This window comes from Anopheles stephensi, chromosome 2 (genome assembly GCF_013141755.1).
Source record: "Anopheles stephensi strain Indian chromosome 2, UCI_ANSTEP_V1.0, whole genome shotgun sequence".
Taxonomy (NCBI): domain Eukaryota; kingdom Metazoa; phylum Arthropoda; class Insecta; order Diptera; family Culicidae; genus Anopheles; species Anopheles stephensi.
The window spans coordinates 52,648,286-52,669,447 of NC_050202.1; the positions used below are offsets into that span (position 1 = coordinate 52,648,286).

Consider the following 21,162-nt stretch of genomic DNA (forward strand, 5'->3'; position numbering starts at 1 on the left):
GCGGGAACCAGGTAATGTATTCACGTTGCCTCCTGCTGCTACAGTTCAGTGTTCCTTCCTTTCGAATACGCGTGGGAATTGAGCGAACCAAGAAGACGACGGCTACTGCGAGACGCCGACTCCCGACAAACAAACCAGACAGCGCTTTGCCAGTCGCCCGGCCAGCTAATGTCAGTCGCTTCCTGGACACCGTCAAGCAAAGCCGCCTTCAACACACCCACACAAACACACTCCACACCTTCACCAGTCGGTTGGAATGATCATCTGCTGTTCTGTTTGCATTTGTCGGTGAATAAATTTCGCAACACTTCCTCCCAGAAGGACAGTGAACAGGTGAGGGCGTACGTTCTCGCTTCCGTTTTGGTATAGTAGCAGTCAGCCAGCCAGCGAGCAGCAACCAGCAACACGGCACATCATGAATTTCCGTTTCCGATCATCGTTCCATGTTTTTGGACCGTAGCGAAAACGGGGAACATTCCCCGGGGAGCAATACGCTACGACGATCCCTCCGCAAAAAAGGGAAGCATCTGCTGGAATGGGTGAAATTGTGGGAATCACCGGAAACGACAACCGGAAACAAACGAGATCATTTTCGTAGTGGCCACTATATTGTTTGCTGTTTTCACGGTTTTATTTAGCTTTCCTTGACAATGCTGAAAGCAACATCACAAGAAGCTCCGGTGATGTATCAAGGCAGGTAAGCAAAATCTTTGAACTTATAAATTTTCCCCGAAATGGTGAACATTTGTACAAATATGACACAGAGTTTTAATAAACATTAAGCAAAAAAAAGTGTATCTGTATGGATCCATCTATCGGGAAATCAATCAACCACTTACAAACCACCAGGCGTCTCCATTGCTTCTGAATGCTTATCTGCAATCATCAACGAAAATGATCTCGAAAGTAGAAAAAGCAGCCGTTCGTCTACACACTTCTTTGCCAAATGCTTGAAAAATGTAAAACGATTCCAAACCCCGATGGATGTGATCGGAATATATGTCGGAAGGTCAAAGGCTCCAAAATTTGCCGTAGCCCAGGGACCGATTGAATACATCCATTCCAATCTACACTTCACGCTAGTTGTTGGATTTCGAACTCCATCCTACTCGCTCCCGTGCTGGAAATTGAAGCGAACCGACAAATAGGCATGTAACAGTGACCGGAGTTTATGGTTATTCCATTTCCACGATCTATTTCGTCCGTCATGAGGGTCGAGTCCAACGCAACAGAAAAAAAAACCAAACACACATACTCAAAATCAATATCAAATATTTAGATCGCTTCATTTCGCTACACCACGCTACAAAAGCGATAAGTGTAGAGCGAGCAAGAGTAAAGCGAAGCCACCCCCTAGAAATAAAACCCAAAATTGCACCTATCGACCTTAGCAAAACGATTGCAACAGGGAAGGTTACATGGGGAAAGAGTTCCCTCCCATTTAGAGCCCGGGTCTCGGGACGGGCTGTTAAATCGAGGATAAACCCTTCTCTCCATTGCTTAGCTTACAAATTGATACTTTCAAATAAAAAAGAAACGGAAAGGAAAAACGGTTGTCCATAGGAAGGAATCGTGTTCCTTCCCCTCTATTGCTGCCGGGCAAGTAAGCAGCACCACTGCCAGCGCATCATGAATATTTAATCGTCTAAACGAAGCTTCCAATCGAAAAATAGACTCCGAAGATCTGCAAAACCATCGGCCGACTCGCGGCGTGCAGCGATAAAGTGAAGGAAATGTCTTTTTTCTCTCGCTCTCCGTCTCTCTTGCTAGCTCGCATTTTGAAAAGGATTGTCTCAGGACAGCCTCCGGATGTCGGGACTTTTAGTGTGTGTGTGTGTGTGTGTGTGTGCTGCTGAGCGTTGTTGTAAATGTCGTTAAGTACATCTATTGTGGAGAAAAGTGGGGCCCGCGCGTCGTTGTTGTTCATGGCGGATCGTTTCGCTCCACGTAAGCCTTTCCTTCGCTTACAGTTGTACAACAGGACAAGGACATTCCACGGGTTAATGGATGTTGATGCCCTTCCCGATTCACGTAACATCGTCTACACGTATGGTTTTCTACAGCGACGACATTCGTTTGATTGCTACAGTAGCGTCTGCTCACACTCAGCAGTAGTAAAGGCGTTGGGGGCCATTTTATGATTCGTATTTTCTTTTTCCCCAGCTTTAACGTTCTTCAAGGCCCAGCCAGCGACAATGGAGTCTCACAATAACCGGGACTCTCACCTGTTAAGGGTGAATGTAAAGAAAAACAAAACCGACGCTCTCGGAAGCTCGCGGGATGCAGTAGCAGCAACACCTTTAAATTGATTTATGAATAATACATAGTACCGAGCGAGGCCGAGGTGATGCAACACTGGTGCTTCTTCACCAACAACGGATGCGCTTCTTCTTCAATACACTCTCGCTCACACGCATACACACAGACACGCGCAAATGGCAAGCAGTGTTAGCATCTTTTCCGTGTGTTTCCGGAGGTTCGCGCGAAGATCGTAAGCGTAAAAGATTTGGTTGTGCTATGCAAATTTATGCCTCCCGCTACTACTCCTCCTGGTGTTGTCGTGCATGCTTTTCACTTTCGGTGTTTGCACGTGCCACGGCGACGGGATAAAGTTTCTTGGCGGTTGCTGGTGTGCAGGCTTAAAGTTTCTTGTATTTGCATTGTCCTGGGTGGTTTGTGAGTTTTGTGTGAGGGCTTGGTGCTGTGGTGCAGGCACCAGACACTCTCGGTGGCAACACACTCATTTGTGAATCTTCGGCACTGTCGACGGCAATGTGACGCTCTCCTGAGGTTTAGAGTGGATGCGTTCCAACAACAAGCACAAAAAAGGAGGGCAGACGAGCTAAAGCAAAAGCAGAAGAATAATACAAATCTTCCCCGCTCCAGGTATTTCTTGCCCGAAACCATATGGGAAACCACAACAGAAGCGAGAAGAATGCTAAGAATATGGTTTGTCTGCTAGTATCTGCACACCCTGTGCCTTTCGTGAGTTGCTGGTGTAGGATTTTGGGGTTCTTAAAATCCAGCGAGAAAAGCTCATGAATGTGTAATGCGAGATGTTTACCCTAAGCTGGAAGGGAAAAAGCCACCAATCCTACGGATGTTTGCTCTCTCTCTCTCTCTCTCTCTCTCTCTCTCTCTCTCTCGCTTTATCGGTATGGTAAATTGCCGATGGCAAGAGCATGTTTTCTTTGCTATCTGCTCCTTCACGAGATTATCGTCTTCTGGCACGGATGGAGGCATCGCGGCCTATCGGAACTGGGAATACTGTCTCAATTTACCCGATCATTATCGAATTTCCATTTCTGTTCCGCCAGGTGTATCGCTATTTGCCGAAGGGTGCGCAAAACATCAACGAGATGATTATACACGTACACACTGCTATAGACCTGCTTAATCTCTCAATTGCAACGTCAACAGCAACGTGGAAGAGATCTTTCAGGAAAGGAATTCGGGAAATATTATTACCCATATGGTGGAACGGTGTTTTGTTGAAGGAGTTCATTGGCAACAGAAGGATTTCGTACAAAGGTATCACTTATCATCATGGCGCACGAAGTAGTGCTAGTCATCATCAACCCATCAACACAACCACACACCGGTGCGAGAAAATCCACCGGTTTCAACTTTTCCAACCCCCAAAGAAATCAAATATTTAGCCGACGACTACTTACACCGTTGCCGAAGCATTCCTTTGTCCCGCAACAAGTTCTGGCACTAACTTCTTCTATTGGAATTGTCGCGAGAGTTAAATATGCATAAACGAACGAATTGTGCCACCCTTGGTGCTAGGCACTGTGCTGCATTACCTTTTCTGCCGGGCATAAAGATAAAGAAACTTTTCTTCTCTCGCTCTCTCTCCCTCTCTTTTTCATAGACTACCACCATTTTCCACAAGTCGTCCAGAATACCACGGATCCTGGGGGAATTGGATCGGATGCCCGGGAGCAACAACTCGCTCGCACCGTTACAATACTTCTTTTCCCGATAGTAATAGTTAAAAGACAAAAAAACGGTGAATACCCATTTACCGACAGAACAGAAACTTTGGGACCTCACCATCAACAATACTGCAAAAAACAAAACAAAAATTTCAAAACGCCCCATTTTTGCCATTTCTGTCCAACGTGCGCCCAGGCAGCAAATGTTAGCCCGCACAGAACAGATTCAATATTTATGCCACTTGGCGAATAGTTAGGTGCGATGGGTTGCAAACGAATCGAAAGATCGCCACGGTTTGGTGGAGGAGGGAAAACAAACAACAATCCCTCCGCTACTCGGTGTCAACTTGAATCTTTGGCGAGGTGTGCGATCCCGGGACTTCTACCACCACCACTACTCGTTGCGGTGAGAACGTAGCGTTAAAAGTTAAAACGTTAATTTGATCAAAAGTTTGTCGATAACGACTTCATCGCGAGGGCGAACGGGTGAGAAAAGAACTGAGCTCGTCTGATGATGGTGGTTTACGTTGACAAATAAATGCACCTTCCCTTGTTGCATGGGTGGTGAATCGTTTAAGATTTAATAAGATACCGTTTTAAACAGGAAAAGGAGGACTCATTCAGGAACCGCTAAAAATGAGGAGAATGTGACACATAAGCTAGAAATATTGTTAGAAGATTGATAGAAAATTAGAGATAAATGGATGACTTTCAAATAATTAATAGGGAAAATTTCAGTCTATCACCCTAGAAACAATTCCATTATTAAAATAATCAGCCATTTTCAACGTCATATTGTTGTATTATCGATGTAATATCTTGTTTAATGACCTGAAGGACACTACAATAACTGTTTAGTGTCTAGTTAACAAATTCATACAGTCTAGGGCATCCTATTCTTCCTCTTCGGCTCTCAAATCTCAGAAGGACCTCAGTCTGCCATTGCTAGCCTTCCATTGCTTTGCCCTAGTTTATCAGTTGCTGGATGCGCTGTCTAGGGGCGGTCTGGTGGCCATCCAGATCGCCATTCCGTGACTATCCACCTATAGTCACGTTTACTATAGTATAGGTAAACTCAAGTCACGCAAAGCCAGAAATGGCAGGCCAAGACCTCTCGAAGTAGTCCTCGCCACCTCAAAACTCGCCTCGCCCTCGGAATGCCCCAAGTTTAACTTGTCAAGAATCCAACTTTCCCTAGTGGCAGCTGACGGAATTTCGTACAATTAATTGCACTAATCCTTCACATGCAATTAATTATCTTCCGAAGAAATCCTGCCAAAACGTCCAACTTGCTGCTGAAAAACCAACCAATTGTACTGCTTCACTACTCCAGGATTTGAAAGTTGTAATGCCACAAGCAATCTATTTTGATTCCTCATGTTCATTCCCTGAGGAGTAGCGCCCGATCGTACACCGGGTGAAAATCTTACCCATTTTAAAGATTTTTGAAATCCAACGCAACTGCACCCAACAGATGAGAAACGTGGCCTGGCAGGGTAAACCGCTTCGTCAGACGAACTACTGTGCATGTCGTCTTCTTGACTGGCAAGTTATAAACGATCGTAAATGTGTATCCAGCGCATTTGGCAGCTGGTTGCTGTTGTTGTTTCGGTAGCGGAACATTGCAGCACGATGAGTAAACGAAGTGGGGAAACCGAGGCATCATTCTTGGTGCACAAGTCATGGGGCAGATGGGAGAGAAGGTGGCAGTACTGGAGGCGAGTCAAACTATCGTCAAATATTTATTTTTAACGATCCACCCCCACACACAAACAGCATGAGTTTGGGGTTTTTCAATACGGACCACATGTGGGAACTGTTTTGAGCGCAAGTTGAAATAAATGCCATTTCACGGCAATTCATTCTGCTGGGGTTCAGGGTCTGAAGGTAGCAAGAAGATGTGTTTCTGTCCAGCGGAAGAACTGTTTTCCTTTTGGTCTGATAAAGATTTCTTCCAAATAGTTTTGCTTCACACATATTGATTGATGACTGTTAATATCACAGTGTAAATTCAATAAGAATCAATACACCCTCTCCAAAGTCCCGAAGAACACGAACAAAACAACCTCCAGAATAGCTCCAGAGTTCCAAACCTCTTGGAAGCTAGAAACGCACACATTCTTCAGAATTACTTTTCCGATCCAGCTCACACAGCAAATGCTGGTACCGGTCCAAAATCCGATTTGTCGATTCCCAAAACAGCTTGCCGCTCGAGCAATCCTGATAGCGGTGGTCATGCACGGCACAGGTTTCCAAGCAAACCCGGTCACAAGCTACGGTAAGACATTTTCCTTCCCTGCCAAAGAAATAGCCTTCAGGGCCTTTTGCTTACCAAGGCCCAACACCTGCTGCCCAACTGCATATCGGGGTTCGGTTTCGGTGAAGATAACGAGCAAGGACAAGGATACACATCCTACCCTAATTCCCCCACCGGAACACGCAGAACTACCTTTCCCACGGAGAGATTTTTGCCATCTCCGCTATCTAAGCCAACATTGTTCGCATACGCGCAACGTTTGATGTCTAGGGAGTTTTGTGTTGCGTGTCTGTGCCTGCCGATCAGACGATATTGCGTCACTTTTCTTCTGCTACTGGGTAAGGCTAACGCTTTGCAAGAAAACCTCCTTGAAGGTGAATTGTCGGACAGGAAATTCGGCGATTCTGGTCGTTTCTTGAAGGAATGCGAAAGACAGAAAAAAAACATACCCAGGAGCCCACCCTCCAATGGAAAGATTGAAATTTTCCATCGGAAAACTGGGCAGTAGGTAGATTTTTTTTTTTCTCAACCCCAACGAACGACCCAGGCTTCGCGTGCTTTAAGAAGAATCAGTGCAACCAAAAAAGGTTCCCGGACGGTTGTTTGTTGTTTGCGCGCGGACTATTTTGCTTTGATTTTTCAGTTCCCTTTAGGAAAACAGGTCAAAATCACGGAAGAGCAAAAACAAAAAAAAAAAATGGCCCCACGCGTAAGGTCCACGGTCCCGGAAATGGAATGAAAATGGTAAGGGCACTTGCAGGCACAGATTTCTGCGTTTTCCCCTTTTTTCTTCTTACGGCCTCTGGACATACAATCGTTCGACGTTTTAAGGGAAGCAGAAATTAGAGGTCAGCTAAAAGGAATGCGCCCAAAGGTGTACGTTTGGAAAATGGTGAAATCAAACACGCTTTTCAATTGCATGATTATACACCGCTTTTGTGAGGGAAAACCGAGGGGCTAGCTGAGCCCAGTCGGGAAATTTAATTAGACTAATGAAATAATTAAATAGAGAATGAGAAAATCCATGACTGGCTGGGTTGGGAAACGGTGATTCTTTTGAGCCAAGAATCGTGGGGTTTAATTTCGCCATGTTGCCCTTTAAATCTACCGGACAAGATTAACCGGTTCTCACAGACAGAGCAATCAACGCATGAAGGTAGATTTAAATATTCTAATGCAGGAAGGTAGAATATCGTTGCGAATCTTCTTATATTTTTGAAAAGGAAGTAACGCATGCGACTCTAGCAGTAAAATTGTTATACTTCAATTTCACGTCCAATTAAAAACCTCATTAAAGACGCGTGCCATTTGCGTTTGGTCTTCATAAAGAATGAACATAAAACATAAGGCAATATTCCAGAAGTCCTCATTTGACAGCTTCCGCTAACAAGAGCCATCCAAATTGTCCATCAAACTCAAACGCCTAATGCAAAACCGGTAACGTACCAGCGAATTGACAAAATATTATTCTCTCCGCGCACCAAGAATATTTGAGTGCGTTAATTATGAAAACCTAGCCATCGGAACAAAAAAAAAACCACCCTGTGTGCTACTTCCTGGTGATTCCTTCATTTGAACTAATCACGCGTCACTTTTACATCGGCAATTCTGGTGCGCGCTAAGTAATCGTAGTAAAAAATTTAATTGTTTCCAGTGAATTGCCAAACCGAGACAGGTGGCAGCTACCGAAACATGTGCCAAAGGGGACGGCAGCAACACCAACCCGTCAATTAACCTTACCACGAAAATGTCACACGAGCTGTAAACTTTGTAAAACAATTTTACTGAGCCGACGACGACGACGGCCTGCCGCAAAATGATCTTGCCACCGTCTGCTGAATAATTCAATTCTTTGCTCGGTTCGCGTTAAAATCTACCGCTACAATCCCCAGCAATACAGCGACAGGTCTAGGACGTAAGAATAAGTGGACCTAAACCTGGAAGCTGGAAGCTCTTATGCTGCTACATAAAATAAAGCATGTAACGACACCGTTTTTTTTTTTTGGACGCCATCTCTTTCTTCTTCTCGGTTGGTATTGGTATCTAAAGCCACCGAATAATCCTCCCTAGGAAGCGAACAAGAGGAACAAGTTCTAGACAAGGGCAAGGTGTTGCTAGGCGGGCGGGAAGAAAATGTCGTCTCAAAATATGGCTTTTACCGGTTTAATGATCCAGAGAAGACTTCTTGGCCTTGGAGAGGCGTAAGGAGGCTCGACCAAAGGGGCGCAATTCGCCACTCACTGCGACGGACACCCCCCCAAACCCTGATACGACACATTTCGGTGTAATCTCTTACTGCTCTCTTCCAACCTCCGTGCGGTGGACTTTTTAAGATGATGTATTTCTATAAAATTAATATCCTTCCCCGTCCCAAACGGCTTTTAACGAACTGGAGAAAGACACTCTCGTTTGGCAGGAGAGCAATCAGTACGTTGTGGAGACCGTGAAGCAACAGTTTTTCACGTGCCCGACAACAACAGCAACATGAACAGGGCAGATAGCCACAGCCTAGCACCACGCTACATGAGTTGTTTCGTGTTGTTGGTTGCCGTAAATAAAACTGCTTTTTATGAAAAACGATTTCTGAAAGCCAATAAAAGGAAAACACCACCACCAGCAGACCCCGAACGGGTGGGTGAATGTGCATTAAGTTGCAGACGCTAACGTGCTAACCGTGTCCGTCGGGCCACGAAGCACGAAAATACACAGCGACACGACGCCCAAGCTGGGGACGCCCATTCCGACGCTCAGCTCAGGTGCAGCGAGCGATTTTTGTTTACGAGTAAACGTCGCGACGCGCCAAACAGACCCGAAACACGGGTCTAGTTCCCTTCAGCAGCCGAACGGGTAAACAGACGGCAGATCTCTGGAGCGGAAGTCGGCCGAGCTCCGAACCCCAACAAGTCAGCAGTGCAGGTTGATAATCATAAACATAAATTTAAATTTAATTATTTACAGAAACATCATTTGCGCGCGGTAAACTGACGCTCGGTAGCTTCTTGGGACGTCCAATGTGGGGAAAGACTACGAAGACCGGCAAACGAACGCGTTCAATGCCGTTGGGTTCGACGGAAACGTTCGTGCACCTTTTTAAAGCCAGCAGCAACAGCAGCAGTTATCCAAAATCTGTTAGCTTGTTTTTTATTGAAGACAAAGACTGCTACTGCTCGAAGGACGTCTGCGGCGTTTACCTGCAACCATTAATTCCCAGCCTGGGTTAATCGTATCGTAAGGATTTCTTTTCTTCGAGACAGAACCAACCCGTAGGCCCCAAAGGATTAAACCCCCGGTTCGAACCCACGAAAGCGAGACGCGGGCGTGAACCGAAGGCTTACCACGCACAAACAGTGCTAATTACATTTAATCACGGTCGAGCGGCTGAACCGCTGAGGCAGAGGGTTCAACAGCAGGTCCCCGGTCCTGGTGGTGTAAAAAACGGCCACAAAAACTTCAACCGTGGCTCCTTCACTGGAGGATGGAAAACTCTTCTGACCATGCAAAATCAGTAGGCAACTACTGCACAGAAGGTGTGCTTGTGGTGGTTGTGTTGGGTGGCAAAATTCAATTAGCAACGAGCGAACTAGGACCGGTCTTCGACAAAAGCGGCATCAGGGTGTGCGTTGCGTTCGTTAATTTTAGATTGCGCCTGCAAGGTATGCAATCCCGCACAACAACACATCGCGAAACGGTGCGCGATATTAAAGTAGCTCGGCTTGGGGTTTAAAATATTCCCTTCGGTGTATTCATACTCGGCTTTAAATGTACAGAGTTAAATCGCAGTTTTTGCAACTTTTTACAAGAACAAGAACAAAGGAATACACTAAAATATATTACAACGTAAAATATGTTGACATTCTTCAAACTGAGTCTTTACGGTTTATCACACAATAAACCAAATTTTTACAGCAATCCCCATTACAAAGACCCACTTCTCGTTGGAAGGAAGCTGTGGTTTGGCTTCAAAATTCCACCAGCCATGTAAGCTACCAAAGCATATTTTATTGCATCTGCCACACCATATTCCTAAGCCGATGACGAGCGAGGTGTTAAAATCCGCGCCATTCAATTTTACTACATGAAACCACAATTACCACTGATCCCTACTCGGCTGGTGGTGGTGGTGGTGGTGATGGTGCCACCAATCTGGGGGTTACCATTATCATGGTGAATATGTTTACCGGGGTGTTAGGACCGCCAACCATCTTCGGTTCCTTCGGCGCGTACCACGGAAGAACTCCACCGCTCGGGAGCCACTTTTGCTGTCAATAAAAGTAATTACTTAATCCTCCTAGGAGCTGGATTACATCATTAAACGATTCACGATCGCGAAACGTGATGGCCACGTTCCAGGGACACACACACACAGCATCTCGCATCAAAATATTCCCACCCTTGCCCACCCGCTACCATCAATCCTCTCTGCGCAACCCTCGAATCTTCCAATGACGAATGGGATATGCGGCAGCAGTAAGCTCCCGCATTTTACCTGGCTCTGAGCAAAAAACCAACCGGAAAGCAGAAAAATCCGACAACTCCGAAACAGCGCGAAAAAGATGCGGTACGCGGTACTCAGCGAAAAAGAAAATCATTTTCACCAACACACCGGATATTATGCTGGAGGTGGGGTGCTCGCGCCACGCTCCATTTCTTTTTCACCGCAATGCTCCACCAAATCGAATCTTCGTCGGAGAGGGAGGGCGGGAAAAAGCGCAACAAGCATCGCCGTTAATGTTGCTTGTTGTGCGTTTTTTCGACTTTCTTTTCTTCCCCTCGTTCAGTTGTTTTTCCCTGACGGCTTCGCTCCGTCCGTCGCTCCCTTCATATTTTCGGGTGGTAGCGCGTGTTTCATGCGCTAGGAAATTTATTAAGTACTTACGAAATAATAACACCCTTAAATTTCAATCTTCCCTCCACCATCCATTGCGTCCCGTCCTTTTGTTTCGCCACGCCTCCTGCTGCTGTGCGTAACCACCTGAGCACACGACAGTAAAGCAAACGCCTAAATATAGGCAACTGTGAGCAGTACACGGGGCGAAAAGGAATTGCTTGTTCGCTTTTGGGAACAACGGAAATCACTGACAACTTGCCAAGCGCGAATGGCGCAAGCAGTAGAATAGTGATGATGATGGTTTATAGAACTTGGTTCTTGATTTTTAGGCTGCACGAATATCTTACACACAATTTTACTCTTCCGTTTCCGTACGTTTTTATAAGCCGACCACAATTTGTTGTTGTTTAGCGTTGCTGCCAAATTGTTTGGCACCGGAACTCACCTAAAAGTAGAAGAAGAAAAACAACAAATTAATAATCGAATAGCAGGAATCGGAATTATCTATACAATTGTATTGCAATTTTATTCGCTTAAGAGAGTTGAAAATTACCCAACACATAACTGCGGGTAAATGCCCCAGGAAGATTGCAATTAAATTTGCTTCTCGTTTGTTTTTCTTGCGCTCTTCCAAAAAACCGAAGAAATGTGCTCCTCCCACTAACAACAATCTTTGAAGCAATAACAAATGTATGAATGATTAAATTTCGTTCGCCCCATGGTGTGCAAGAATGTTCTTATTACGCTTAATGACGAAGAACTCGGCGGGATATGTATGTATGTACCATGTCCTACGAGCGAGTGGCAACACTGCAATCATGAGTGGAAAATTGGAAAGTAACCAAATGTGAAGAGCTTGTGGAAGTATTCAGATTTTTTTTAATATTCCCTGCTCCTCCTGCTTAGCCCTCCTTCTCCCTATCGCACCATACTTCACAGATTTCGCAGGCAACGATAACCATTAAAATTTTACTTCCCACAAACAAAAACAGCAACAAGCGGAGCTCTTTCAAAGCGCAGTTATCACTTTTCTTTACCACAATCCACCGTCGTCACAATTCTCTCGCAGGCACGCGAATCAAGATGAAGCAAATAGACCACACATACACAAACCCTTATAGGACACGATCTACGTATATAGACACAAAGGAATTTTAATGGTAAAGGTACGGGGCGGGGGAGAAGTTTCCCATTTCTTTGGTAAAACTTTTCCCCGCTTGTTTGTTTGACGATGCTTACACAGATTGTTGTTCTCGCGATGTAACAACGCACACACACAGAAAAGAAAACTCCCGGCGTGCCTGTGGATGACGGTGCGCTTAAAGAGGGAAAGACAGGTTGAAACAAAAGAAAGAAATGAAATCACAAAAAGCCAGCAGGTAACGCTACTCGCTCATCTCCACCATCTTCTTCTTCTTTACGGCAAGCACGCTTTGCACCGAAAGCTAGGAAAATTGTTTTCCCTAATCTTTCAGTAACTTCTGTGCCAGCCCACACTCCCGGGCGCAGTTGCGGGTGTAAGGAAGAAAAAAAGAGAAAAGATAACAAGCCTGTGTCTTCTTTCTGGGCAAAACGCCTAGTAGCAGCGAGGCACACCGAGAGGGAAGGAAAAAGTGAAGCGCTTCCACAGCCAGAATCTTTCTCAAACGCTGGCAGCAAGAATTGTGTCAGCAATGGAGAAGAAATTTAATTTAAAATTGTTGTTCCACGTTTATTTGTGAGTTTTTGAAATATTAAAATTCTTATGCACTTCGCTCGGAGCGCTTGGTTTTCAGTCAACCACGCTCGGAAATATCATTGTGCACAGCAGTGTCGTGCAACAGTTTGTCAAGTGGTTTGTCACACTGTAGGGCGGGTGGTACGAGCGTATTTATGACAGCGCACTGATGGAAACGGGCGTACGAATGCTCCTGTTGATTGTAAGCAATTTTCTGCGAATTGTTAAATAATCTACAGTAGACAATCAACAGCAGCAGCTGCTGTGTAACGGAATGATGGGCTTCATTATCATTAAGCATTTTATTATCTTACTGTGATTCAATCGCAATAAATAATATTAACGAGCCATTTTGTTTTCGGCTTCCTTACGAGAACTACAGTACACAAAAATATCATTAAACATTTCAATGCTTTTTAAATTATTGAATAACAATATCTTTCGAGGTGAAACATTATGACTTCTTCCATAAAAAAAATCCTTAAATGTTTCCACAATAGCGCAACCACCAATTGCTCAACCAAAAAGCTATCATTAGATTACAAAAGCAATTAGAGACAACAGGTACACACGCGCCTGGTAATTTCAATCGCTGTGCGGTTGCGAGCCATGGCGTGATTGCTTCATTTCCGGGCACTCAGCTAAAATTGCCACAATGTTACCTAAATGCTTGTACATTTCATCGCGACCTGAAACATTGACCGGGAGTTACACCGATTATTCATTATCTTCGAATGTTTCCAAGATTAAATGAACGATTGCACACACACAGGCACCCTTAGCGCTGGTAGTAATGAAAGCGTATTTAATAATATATTAAAGCAAAAGGAATCGATTTAATAGCCATTACGGAAGGGGGGGGGGGGTTACAAACAAATCACCGGTTTCGATGATTCTTGAGCAACCAGGCGCCTCCATTTGGATATTCGAGAGAAAAAATGGAAGAAGCAAAAATGTGCCACATATGTTCACTGAGACTGGGGTAGCAGGCGGAGGATCAAATGACCTAATGGACTCAGACCGCCGAAGGGTAGACCATTGACGGACATGGGTAATTTGCTTGATGTTCGCACTTGCATTAGCACCACCACTGTGAGTTATATTTATTTCATGAAAGTTGTGGTGAGGGTTGCTTGCACCTTTCAACACGTGCTCATATCTGGACGTCGAAATCATTAGTGAGAAAAGACGAAACAATTACAACACAGCAATTCAATGCTTGCTACATTTCATAACTCTTTTTATTTTTTTACAAATTTTGCGAATACTCGCCATTCAAAACCAAGTCCATTATGACATTCCTCACCAAAGAGTTCAGAATGTTTTCCGCTCGTTTTAAATTCCTCGTGCAATATTACACCGAACCTGCACTCAATTTTCACACAACTTATCCGCTTAATATGCATCTCAATCCAGTGACAACACACGCACTCGTATGTCTTCCCGACCCGTATAATAACCACATGCCACATTATGCACACAACGCACACACACATACACACCCGCAGCGTGATTCTACGGGGCACGACGCCCATCACCGTATTAAATTCAATTTATAGCCCTACGGTCGTCCTCCGGTTCAACGTTCGGGTTCGCTCTGCCGCTCCCTGGAGACCGTCAACAACCTGCGGCCTGCTAGGGTATGTGCGATGGACAGGCCGAAGCTTGCTGTTGGGCCTCAGTTCAGCTGACAGTGGAGCCGTTCGACGAACGCAACAAACAGGTACGCCCAACGGGGCGCTCTCCCTCCCTTTTTGCGGTGCGAAAGTTTAGCATGCCGTCGAAAGACAAATTGCTCGGACAGCTGGGAAAATAGACTTGCTAACTGTAACAAACCTGTGGAGGAAGGGAGTGAAGGGTGGGGAAGAGGGGAATGGTGGCCGCAACCTACGCAGGTGGAAATGTGTCAGTGCCTGTGTCCCGCTGTCTCATATTCATTCCTACGCAGCCACCATCCACGTACATTGTCGCATCACGCGGTATCCGGAGCGTGCTGACACAATTCTGAGGTTATACAGTAATTTTAATAGATGTGTGTAGAAAGCGCTTCCCCTTCCGTCCTTTTTCGATCGTCAGCCGGTCGCTCCGGGTGGCGATGGCGATCATCGTACCAAACCGCCCGAAAATTGGGTTTGTAAGCTATACTTAGGCATGCGAGATAGGCCCCAGACGGACAATGTGCGATGGCAAACATGTCCCGCCGCGCCATCTCTTCCATCCAGGCCCAGCGCCACCCTTTTACCCGGGCGGAATGTTTTCGCTTTGTGTCACCCCAAGTTTGACACCCTGCATCACATCACCGGCACGTCGATTATCGTGCACGTGGCAGTCACCAGCGGTACAACACACATGAGCCGTGCACCGTCCGGTCCATTGTAGGGCAGTGCGCGCTGTGCCCAGTATCAAATCAATAAATCAATCATTATTTATTCATCGTCAAACGTACTAATTTACATATTTATAGGCTAAAATTTACGACACGATGCGTTTGCTGCAACGGTTGCAGCTGCACCGTTTTGCTACACGCACACGCACAGCAATCGATCACTTAAAAGCCTTTTTGGTGTGGAGATGTTTTTTTCACTGCTGTATTTTGTGAACCCCACCATAATATATCCTTTGAATCAGCGGCCATTGAACTACCGAAAACAGAATACAAAAATAAAACCGATACAAAGAACAAATATTTTTTGGTAGTTATAAGCGTTGATTGTTACAGCATTATACAACGCGCCACATTGTCACAAATTGATCACGTGAAATGACTGTTATTGATTCTATTTCTTTTTCGAGTGCGACCATTAACTGAATAGGTAACGCCTATCAGCGCAGAAGAGCGTCCGTTTAGCTTGTTATTTAAATATAAAGTCTTATGAAGTAAACATAACCACTTTCATTCATTTTGAAGCAAAAATGTAAAAGCAATACAAATTGTTCTTTAAACAGCGGCCATTTTTGAATCGTCAAGGAAAAGAATGGAAATAATTTTTACGAACCCAATCCTCATACATCCTACCCAACGATTCGAAAATGCCGATTGATTTTGATTCCTATTTATTATTTTCCCACATCCATCCTAAAACACGCAAACCAAGGATGATTTATGCTTCCCGCGGACTTTTACCAATGACCGGGCGTCTCCATCAAAACCTCGAACCCAAACACACACGGAAGTGATTGGTGGATTTCATGATTTTCGTTTTCTAGCCAACTGGAATATTCAACGCAATGGATTGAGAGAAAGAAGGAGCGAAAAAAAACTCACTAAACAAGAGGGATCAGTTTAATCTTCATCCGGGGCAGTGTGGGCCACATGCCTTAAAGCTACCATATTTAATGCCTGCCTGCGAAGGGTTTTTCGGGGAGTTAGCTTGACCTAAACCTGTAGCTGATGGATTTACGATTCCACCATTCCATCCTTTTACACTACATCAAACGTTACCTCGCTGACCTAGTGAGCTGGACGACCTTTGGCGCAGCGTTGAAAAAACCTTTCATCTTCTATTCAATCTGCGCTCACCAACTCCACTCGCACGACTTGCTCGCGTGCCCCTTCTTTTCGATATGAGGACCAGTTCTGAGCGGTTTTTATTTAACCTCATCTAAATCTTTATTTTCCTTGGGCCCCGTTTTACGGCATTCCTTGGTAACCAATCAACCCGGTTTGTGTGTGTGTATATTATAGATTCCGGAACCCCAGAAATCCACCTAACTCTAACTCTTACTCTCAACCGGGCAAACGATTGGAAAAGCAGAACAGCAAAAAGCATCGGATGGGGTTACATTATCAATGCGATATCAATTGGTACTCTTGCTTCCACAAACGCAAGTCCCCTTCACCCACGGTCATGGTATTTTTATGACTTTCCTTGGGCTTTCTTCTCTCCATTTTGCTCCCTTCGGCCATGCTTCGTACAGCAATCTGTTTCGCAGTAACCTGTTGCACGCGCTGTCAGAAAAAGCAGAAAGGCGCACACAGTGGACACGGTACACCCGGTGGAGACACCAACAGTTGTTGACTTTCCGTGTCCGCTTCCTCCGATCCACCCACCCTCCCGGTTAGATATCCATCAAGCACTAAAACCAATAAGGATGAAACACACATACCCTTCTACCCACAGCAACAACTCTCTTATCAATCCCCATTTTCTGGCGAAAAAGTAAGGGGGAGAAACCGTACGCCACTGTTTGAATAGGACGGTCGGTTATCGATCTTGTTCGATGATAGGGACACCATGCTACTCGCGATACCGGCGTTGCGGTATGGCGTGGGAAACTTCAGCTCGAAAAGCCACCCTCTTACGGGCTCTCTTTCTCTCGCTCGTCATGCCCACAAAAACGGTTATGATTCACCAACGCACGTCGGCGAGTAAAGTTGTTATTCGCCCTGCATTTACGGAACCGACCACGACGACTGTGGCTGTCTCGGAACTCGCCACACTCAATCCCGCTCAAGCCAACCGTCTGTCAACCGGATAAAACGAATGAAACGAGCCAAATTGATTGTTTGGAAATTGAAGGCGAACAAATAGAGCTGTCGAGTGCGGGTGGACAAAGTTCTTCCTTCTGCACGCGGTATGTTTTGAAGTGCGGAATTCAAACACAAACGTCCATTACACTTAATTTGATACATTGACAGGCCCGCAACCACACCACGAAACACACAGGGAAGTGAGCAACTCACCAATCGAATCGTCGGCCGTCGGTTTTGTTTATCTTGTCTCCCGTGGGAACATCGGCAGGAAGTAGCGCAAAATTCTGGCTTGGTCTTCAGAGATTCTTCGATAAACTTTACCATCCGGATCGGACGTGGTAATGGTAGGTCGGTCGGTGAAGCGTTACTTTACTCAGATCAAGTAGTTTGTGTCGGGTTTTGTCGATTCGATTCAGAGTGATTTACCAATCTGGCAAGACTTATCTAACTTTAAATAAAAAAAAAAACGAAGGATCGGATCATGTCTTGGTGAAGAATTCGCCGAACGTACCCCCTCTTTCTGCGTGTTAAAGTGTTTTTGAGAAAACTTTGCGCCACTTCCCTCAAAAACAATCTTGCTTCATCAACAGCTTTAAAGTAATGTTGATGAATTGTTTTTAAAAGACTTATCAAACTTTCCCCGGCGCCTCGTTCTTTCCCTGCTTCATTTTGGACGGCAAGAAACCCCTTCCCGAGCGTGATAAAGTGCATAAGATGCACAAATTTTTGCCTGCAACGGAAGTTTACTCGGCGGGGGAAAACTTTTTGAAGGAAAACTGCTCGTTTCACGCGCAATTCGCAAGCTTTCCCGTTTTAAGACACACACACACAAAAAACAGCGCCCGCTTCAATATAAATCGTACAATTCACTTCTTGCCTTCGAGGCAAGCGTGCTTGCTACAATATTTACCTTACACGCGGCAGTGCGACAACCGCACACTTTATAACGTCGAAACGAACTTCTTCTCGCGCATCATATTTGGCCCTGCCTTTAAAAGCTTGATGTGTGTGTGTGCCCCAACGTTCCAAGAAGCAACTATCGAAGGGACCAAGAACCTGCAAACCTGAGTACTGCCAGTTTCGCTGCCAACGGAGCGCAAGTCACACCGCGTAACATGCAACGTGGAATCACACATACACACACGCGCGTCACACGGGTACCAGTTGCTTTCGACGGCGTGTCGAATAACAATCTTGCGTTACTTAAGCACTAACTTGGCTCCTTGAAGAGAGCTAAGCCCTCCGGGCTAGCTGCCCGGGTAAGGGCAACAATCTCATCAAACCAACGCTCGGTTCGGTGTTGCTACACCGCGCTAGTAGTAAGGAGAGCTTCTGGAGCTCTAGCACCCGACTGCTGCATGAAACCCTGGACAATATTTTCAAATCCCACAGGAGGAAAAAACACCGACCACGGAGCTCAGCTGACGCTGGAATTTGCTGCGGCGGCTTTTCTCTATTTGAGAAAGTGATCCGGAGCAAAAACACCTGCAATAAGGGGCTTCGCGAGTGTACGTGATTGAAATATTTCATGGTTAGTAGTTTCTCCAGCCAAAACAGCGATGTGTGTCCCGGTTAACCGAGCGGGAAAGCGTGTACGACTTTACTTCCTTGAATCATTAGACGGTTTACTAAATTGCAAAAATTTTGCCTGAAATAAACTTTAGGTTCGGGATACTCCTGAACCTGGTGGCTCGGTAAAGGTCTTCGGGCAACTACTCTGCTGTTACACATACCAGAATAATTCCACAGTAATTTCACAATACTTCACAACTGGCGCAACTTTAAGAGTGTGCTCAGGAAAGTACATACTCACCACTGTGAGGTGCCTAACCATGACAGTTTTCAATTCCGTTATACCCATATTTCCAACGAGTCTCAGTTGCAAAAAAGGCACAAAAAAACCAAGCCTTGCATATACACCGGATTGCGAAATTTTCCCTTCTAATGACTGCTTCCTTTACTTCCTGCTATTTTGTTTTTTGTTGGTTTGGGCTGACACAGTCTCCCGGCAAACAGTAATGAGTAGATGCCGGTTAATGGTGGTAACACAGGTAGAAGGACACACGAATATGTGTTACAGTTAATGAGCAAACGCTTGGGAATGGCGCTCAACTAGGACAGGGTGTAATCACGACAACACGAGTCCTGTGTTATGGTTGCTCTTAAACAGACCAGTGTAACCCATGAACACAGATGCCAGATTTCAAGTGTATCCTGTATGCTTGCATGTTTTCGCACAGTTAACACAGCAAACGACTGGTTGTTTTTCTGGATGTTACAGATCGGAGACCGGACCGAATTCCGCATACCTTGCTGATTTTTGATTGTTGAAATAAAGAGATTTTTAAGGGTTTAACGAACAAAGTAATATAAAAATATTAGAAAATGAAACAGCTTTTATCACTGTCAAATTTCAAATGCAAACCACCTTCCTATGCTTACCCCTTTTAGCTAACTGTAAGCTTCTGGCATTATTCATCCCTGACGCACCAAACTGGCACAATCTCACCAGCGCGCACTAAGCACGAGATTGATTGACGTCAAAACAATTCCTCAAACCTTCAACTATCCTCTGCGTGTGTGCCATCGTACAGCAAAACTTAAAGAGCTTTAGGCAAAGCAGCATCCACCCCCAAAGCTGAGTGAACCACTGCCTGGGTGAATAATAACCGACAGCCATCAAAATGCCACACGGACGACACACGAGTACACCGCATGACGAATGCATGCGGCCAGACAGATGCAACTTGCAAGATCCAGGCACGCGGACAGAAGACAAAAGTACAGACAACCATCCAGCGACGCCACACTACTGCGCACCAAACAGCAGCTCTCCTAGACGGCGGGATCTGCTGGTGCTTCAATTTATCCAGGAGATTTTGCGTTCATAATGGAACGTAAATGTAACGCACATGATGGTGATGTTACGCTACGTTCAGCGGTGATTGTACGTCCCTTTGTGCGGTACAATACCAACACTGTGAAGGAGCAACAATTTCTCGCACAACATTTGCAGGCTTCTTAGACCTTGGTTTTCCCGTAGCCATAGTGACATCGTGCTAATATCACGCACCGCCCCCCCAACAGAATAATTATTTACGCAAGCTTTTCCGCTTTTCACCAAGGCCCCACGCGGAACGGGAATTAGCAAAACTAACTAGAAATGATTTTCCCCGTATTCATTAGTTTTTCGCTCGGTTGTTTTGAACGATTTTTCCCGGGCAAAAGAAGGAAACTGTGCTCACTACTACCTATCTTGAAGGAAGGACAATACAGATGGGTGCGTTAATTTTTAATAGAAATATCTTCCACACTTGGCTGCTGTTCTCGTGTGTCGGAAGAGTTCTAGTGGTCACAGCACCCTCCCGTAAGACATCAGATGACACCCTCTAGGAAGTCTTGGCACTGCGAAAAGCGAAAAACAACACACATAAAGCGCATTAAATTATTCATCCGCCCCATTCAATATGTATCGCTTCCGTTCGCTCGCTCGTACCCGGGTTACGACATTGAGATGAATTTTCCAGCTTGTGCGAAGAAAAAGGGCAAGATTCCCATTGACTATCAACCCCCCCCAAAAACGCAAGGTGAAAGGTGTCCCGTTGGCGAGTCGTCCAGGTCCAGGTTAAATAATAAAAGTTTGCATTTATTTTCCTTTCCCAAAGTGTTGCAACAAAACAACAACCAGCGATGGACGTCGGAGGACGTCGCCCAACGCACACGGAAACGGATTCGTGTGGTGGAAAACTTTATTAATGTTGGGTAATTTTTCAGTTTTCCGCTCCGCTTATTGTCCATTCGGTGACACAAACAAGAGATGGGAGAGAAGGTGTGCGCTGGGCTCCCGGGGCAGAAACCTAGAAGGTGCAAAACGATTCACCGCAGTGCTTCTTCGCGGGAGAGATTTATTTTCCACACAATCCTTCACAACTTCGCGAAACAATG

General features: G+C 45.3%; 1 protein-coding gene across 14 annotated transcripts in view; it reads right to left on the reverse strand.

Moving 5' to 3' along the window:
• LOC118502699 (polypyrimidine tract-binding protein 1) overlaps positions 1-21,162 on the reverse strand; it is a 225,159-nt gene that overhangs the window by 80,324 nt on the left and 123,673 nt on the right. The window lies entirely within an intron of this gene.